Source organism: Pteropus alecto, unplaced genomic scaffold (assembly GCF_000325575.1).
Source record: "Pteropus alecto unplaced genomic scaffold, ASM32557v1 scaffold106, whole genome shotgun sequence".
NCBI lineage: Eukaryota > Metazoa > Chordata > Mammalia > Chiroptera > Pteropodidae > Pteropus > Pteropus alecto.
In genome coordinates, this window is record NW_006442103.1 from 19,190,404 (window position 1) to 19,196,604 (window position 6,201).

The window sequence follows — 6,201 nt, forward strand, 5'->3', positions numbered from 1 at the left end:
TCCTTCAATCGCCCTCCACCAACGGTTCTGGAGCCATGGTTTTGGTAGGGGAAAGTGGTGAACAAGGCAAAGCTTTTGCCCTTACAGACATGACATTCTAAGGGGGACGGCTAATAATCAAGTAAACAGGGGAGTGGAGGGGAGACCAAGTGTGCAACGTTAAATAGGGTGTCAGGTATATACGGGTCAGGATTCGCATGCAACCGTACGGCACGTACGACTAAAAACCCCACAACACGCAAATGTACACAAACTGTAGAACATCAGGCAGCAGCCTGTGGTGGCCTGCACAGGACTGGTCAGCTAGGGTGACGTTTCACCAGCGAGGCAGCGTTTCTGAGCCCTGACACCCTCGGAAGCACAAAGTGGCATTTACTGAGAACTCGTTACCAGCAGTGAGCTCAGGTCCTCATGTGGCAAACCTGCACAGGTAAGTCACTTTTTCTTCATCTCAGATGGAGGAGACAAGAGTTTCGCTGATTGATCCAGCTGCTCGCAGCATCTCCCAGTCCCCGACCAATGGCAAGTTCACGCCTTCCGCTCAGGGCAAAGGCAAAGCTCAGAGAAGACAAAGAAAATAAAAAATGGTCCGTGTCCCTTGCCGGGGCTTCCCACAAAGGGCCTGGTTTGGGAGGCACGCGGAGGACTCCTTCCCCGCCCCCAGTCACCTTACCCTGCCAGTTTTCTTTGTGTTAGGGGGTGGCCCCCTCTCACCCAAGGGCTGCAGGACTCACCCTGGGCGTTAAGCTCCCAGCCTCACCAGCAGGACTGATTTTAGCAAACGCACGCATGCCTTCTGGTGCACAGCGCTGAGTAGCTCGTGGCCTCAGGACCCGGGCAAGGGAGACACTAAAGAGGGGAAAGAACAGTTTAAAGGCAAGCGTGACCTTCTTGGCCACTTTATCCCCATCTCTTGAGAGAGAAGAAACAAAGAGAGAGAATCTCCCTCTCTGTGGAAAATTTCGATAAATAAAAAAGGACACAGAAGATAGGAGCCTGAAGGTAGACCTCCCACCTTTAAGAAAAATCAGCTCATGACCCACCTTGTTAAAATTATACCTCCCGGCCTCCTTCCACCCTGGATATTTTCATGCAAACCCTAGACGTTATACTCCGTCTCGCATTAATATTTCAGTATGCGTCCCTTCCAGAAATGTTCTTTTTAAAACCGCATCACCCTACTAACCCCTATGCAAATCAATGTCTTTACTGTTATCAAATATCCGCTCAGTGTTCAGAGAGCCTCTGCCGTCTCGAGTTTTTGTTTTATGCGTTGTTTATTTGAATCAAGACCTGAGGAGGAGCCCGACCTTTCCATTTGTCTCTTCTGATAAATCTCTTCAATCTCTTTAATGTACGGGCGAGACAGGGAGGTCCCCTGAAGCCCGATTTCGTTAAAGCGAAGAAGGGTCAGCCCAGACGGAATGTGTATCTTGTTAGACGTCTAATCTGCAGGAAGAAAGGTGAAGTGGGTTTGAAAACCGATTTCGTGGTCTAGAAGAGGTATCAGCAACATCGGTTACAGGGACACAGGCAGAAGTCTGCCATCACCCCCGCCTTCCCTCAGCCTTCCTCCTGGGCCAAGCCTGGCTCCAGAAGAGCTGAGACGAGGGCCATAAAATGGCTTTTATGCGGCCACCTCCACCTTTATAGAGGCCCACTCGGCTTGCACATTCTCAGTTAAGAGCCCGTTAAGAAAGAGTTCCATCAGTCTTGCTTGATGTCCCCAATTAATGCAGCAAAACCCTTAATAAAGTCTCAATTTTGGACACATTGCAATACTGTAATTAAAATGTTCAAAGGAAAATAAAAGCCATTCTGTTTGAGGCTGGAAGGACCTTTTGTCCCTGTAGCCATCTCTCTGAGTCACTTTCTCTACGAGGGCTCAGGACAGGTAGGAACAAATCCTCTCCTTCGCTGGGGAGCCCAGGACCTGTGTTTTGTCACCTCAGCACAAAGATGCTACCTGAGAAGAAGACAGGGGATACTTCTAGATTCCCAGAAAGACCCGAACACCCGAGGCTTTGGGAGATGCGTCTTCAGTTCCACGTGGGATCAGAGAGAGGCCCGGGAAAGAGCCTCAGTGCCTGTCCTGAATCCTCTGTCTCCCACAGGCCACGGCTTGAGCTGCTATTTCCAGGAGACTCTGTCCAGGGCCGCAGCCACGTGTAGAAACGCGGGAAAGGAATGTTGTGGGACTTCCTCCCTCGCCTTAGCAAAAGTCTGTTCAGAACCCAGAGTTTAAAGAAGATTAAACTGAAAAATACTGATTGCTCCCGACACGCGAAGGTCACCGACCAGTCACGTAGAGAAAGACAAATGACACAAGAGGAAAATAGTCCACGGATCTGAAAACGAAAGGTGAACAGCTGACACGAGGCAATGAGAGAAATTCTCGTGAAAACGCATGGTATTATTTTCAAAATAAAATGATCGATACTCTTGAAGGCTAGAGGGTGTGTGGGGGGAAGGGCACTCATGCTGATGGCCAGAGGATCACACGGTGGACCTTTTTTTTCTTTTTGGTCTTATAATGATTTATTATTTCTCGCCGTGCTGTTGATTGACTAGAAGATTCTTCTTCCCCTGGCGTTGGCTAGGGTGCTGAGATAACCGATCACAGTGGCCTTCTTCACGGTCCACATGGCTGGCAGGTGATGTTGGCCAGACGTCCAGGTCAGGCCGTCAGCTGAGAGCCTCGGTTCTCATCCACGTGAGCCTTTCCACGAGGCTGCTCGAGTTTTGTCAGCGTGATGGCCAAGTTTCAAGGAGTGTTCCAAGCAGAAAAGCTTCCAAGCAGGAAGCTTCAGATCTTTTAAGGCCCATCCCCAAAACGGCGGGGTCACTTCGGCCACATTCTGTCGCTTCCACTGCTCCTTTATGCCTTTTCTTCTATCTTTAAAGTTTCAGGTGAGGCCCCTGGTGGCTTTACGACCTATTTCCGGAGCAGGTCAGAAAGTCCTTCCTGCACCTGCCATTTTGTAACTGCAAAACCAGCTCAAACTGGTCCTATCCCGTTTGAGGAGACACTGAGCTGCTTTTCAGAGACAGCAGATCAAAACCCACGAGTCACGCGGCTGGCGCATGCGCAGAGGAGACCACGGCGGACCATTCAATTAAAGCTATCTGTAAAATTGGCTAGTTAAACCATACGGTTTTAATTAATTAATTGGAATAATTTATGTTAGTAACTAATTTAAATTAAGTACACAGGGTTAAACGTTTATAGAAGAGAATTTGTAGAGAATTTGTAAAGCTTCTTTTATCATGCCAAATGCACCAAATGGAAATACGGCCGTCACCTCTGCGGACCTGGATTAATAGTATGCAATTTTTATTCTTTGTAGTATGTTTCAATTGTGTAGTTTAAAATTTTTTATAGTAGGCTTGAAGTACCTGCCTAATTTAAAAATGGAAATAGTGAGATTCCGTGAGAATTACTCTGAATTGTAAATTAATTGGGGAAGACTTCTTACCTTTATACGTACATCGTTAGTAGAAAAAGCTGGATTAGTGATAAGCCTTTCCAATATTCTTAAGCTGGGTGGTTTTCCAAGTAATAAACTAATGAAGAAATTTAATAAATAAATAAAAGTAAAAATGGAAATAGTGAACAAATATAATAACCCTGTCTCCTATAAGATGAGCAAAAATTTTAAAGATGAAAATCCAGTATTGCACGCTCGTTCGGGATTGGTGGGTGTCAACTGGGGCCTTATTAACAACTTAATTTGTCGATACCTACCCGAGCTTAACCTGTGCATACTGTTTTACCCAGGAATCCCCCTTCTGGGATGCGGTCCACAGAAGTACCTGGCCACGTTGGCAAGAAGCAGGGAAAATGATTATGGCAGCAGGTTTCACTAGGGAAAGGTGCCATGTGTCCTAGGTGCTGTCTAAGCACTTTGAGCATCAGCGAACCGCACACCCTCACATAAAAGCTTACTCTGTGCTCTTTACCCTAAGCTCTTTACATGCTCTGCTTTAATCCTTACAAGCCTGTGAAGTAGGTACTCTTTTTTTTTTTAAAAAAAACACCTATAGCACCTGGTATTCTAGGTGGTCTCCCTTCCAAGTACTAACCAGGCCCGACCCTGCTTAGCTTCCGAGATCAGACGAGATCGGGAAGCAGGTACTCTTAGTGTGCCCATTTTATAGGTAAGGAAGTTGCAGCATACAAAAGGGAAGTAACTGGCGCAGAGTCATGCAGTGAGTGAGTCGCAGAGCCCGGGATTCGAATCCAGGTGGTTAGCTTCAGACTCCACACCTGTGACCCCTATGCTCGGATGTCCTAAGTCACATAACCTTAACAGCCACTCCTGGAGACAGGTTGTTTTGTGTTTTGTCGTTTGGGGCCGGCCAACACACATAGCCCTCTTTATGTTTCTTGGGGGACGGCGCCTGCCCATTATGGAATTAAAGAGGTCACACGCTCACTCTCCCAGGTCCTTTTGCAGATAAGAGCAAGCATGTGACTCGGTCTTGGACAGCCAGGTGTGCCCAAGGAGGACTCTGACACGAGGGAGTGGGGACGGTGGGGAGCGGGCTCTGTTTGATGAGGGAGAGGCTAGAGCGGGAGTGGCAGCAGTGCCGCGGAGGCGCCAGGGTCCGGCGTCAGCAGGGCTGCGCTTGACGTTGAGGTCTGAGGGGCAGAGGCAGCGTCTGGGAGTGGGTCTCAGAGAAGCAGGGACAGGCGCTAGGGCTGCTCTGAGCAGCGGTTCAAGCCCACCTGCCCCCGGGTCTCATGGCTCGGGGGTCCAGTGGTGCTTGACCCAGGAGGCTGCGACGAGCAAGGCCCAGGAGAGTCTCTTGGGGTGGCCCGAAGGGGTGTCGAGGCCAAGCCTGCTTCGGCAAGTAGCAGTTCTTCTCTTGGTAGAGAGCCTCTTGTGAGCTGCTGGGTCCCCAAAGAAACCAAACATGGGACCCCAAGTGACTTTGAGACCCAAGGCCATCATCTAGTAGGCCCAGGGTCGTACACGCCCCAAGGCTTCTCAACCTCAAGGAGAGCTGGGTAGAGGCTGAGAACACCCTGACGGCAGAAAGAAGCCACACAGTGCCCTGGCCTGCCCTGTCTTGTGGACCGGTGTCATCTTCCTCATTCCATTCCCATGGCTTCGGGACAGAAGCATTCCGTCTTGTGTTATAGGGGGCTGGCTTTCCGCCACACACCGTCGCTAGCCAGGAGTGTCCCATTATTAAGAGTTACAGCAAGAATTCTAGAACCAGACTGCCTGGGCTTGCATTCTGGTTCTACCAGTTCCTAGCTGCATGAATTGGTGCCCTAGCTGTACCTCAGTTTCCTCATCTCTAACAGAGAGAAAATAAAACTATCTGGCCTCACACATGGTTTTGAAAACTCATCAACTTAATCTGTAAAGCCCTTACATGGCACTTGGCACGTACGAAGGGTCGTTATTGCAGCAAAAGGGCCCGGCCGAGGAAAGTTCTAGAGATGGTTGCACAAGTCCATGGCTGAACCGACACTTAAAAAGCAGTTGTGGTTTCACAATAAAAAATGTTATAAAAGTTGTGAAAACAGAAGTTTGGATTTGTTTGTTTGTTTTGTCTGTTTTTGTAGCCAAGAAAGTAGAGATTTCGTTAAGGAGAGGAAGCCAAGCCTGAGACATAGGCCTGCTTCCAAGCAGAGGGTTTAAACGTGGCATTTTGTAATTAAGGTGTTCACTTCCGAATCTAGAGAATCGGCAGCCCTTTCCTTAAATGCGGGTGATTAATAAGTGCCTCTTTATTTAAAAATAAATAATGCCCTTCCGAGAGATGGTCCTGGGAGGCAGTCAAGAAAGAAAATCCTCTAATGGGCAAAATTTCGAGTCGATCGCGTCACGGTCTGCAGATCTGTACTGATTTCTGAGCAGGGCTGGCGGGTGGGCTGGGCAAGCTGACTTGGACGGACAGTCGGAGGGCTTGGGAGAGAGGCTCGCGAATGGCCCCCGCAGGAGGGCAGCAGGATGCTCCGCGAACGAAATGACCATGGCGGCAAGAACACAGGCAGCACGTGGCCTTTGCGGGTTGGCCCGCTGCTCATGTCCGACCCGGCGGGGCCTGCTGCTGAAGGTCCACTTGGCTCACAGAAGCTACACCAGGCCACCACCTGGGGGAGGGTGCTTACGTCAGCTCTCGTCCAACAGGAGGGGGCAGAAATGTGTTCTTCCCGGTCAGCAGTTACATACTTGGATTTTCCCC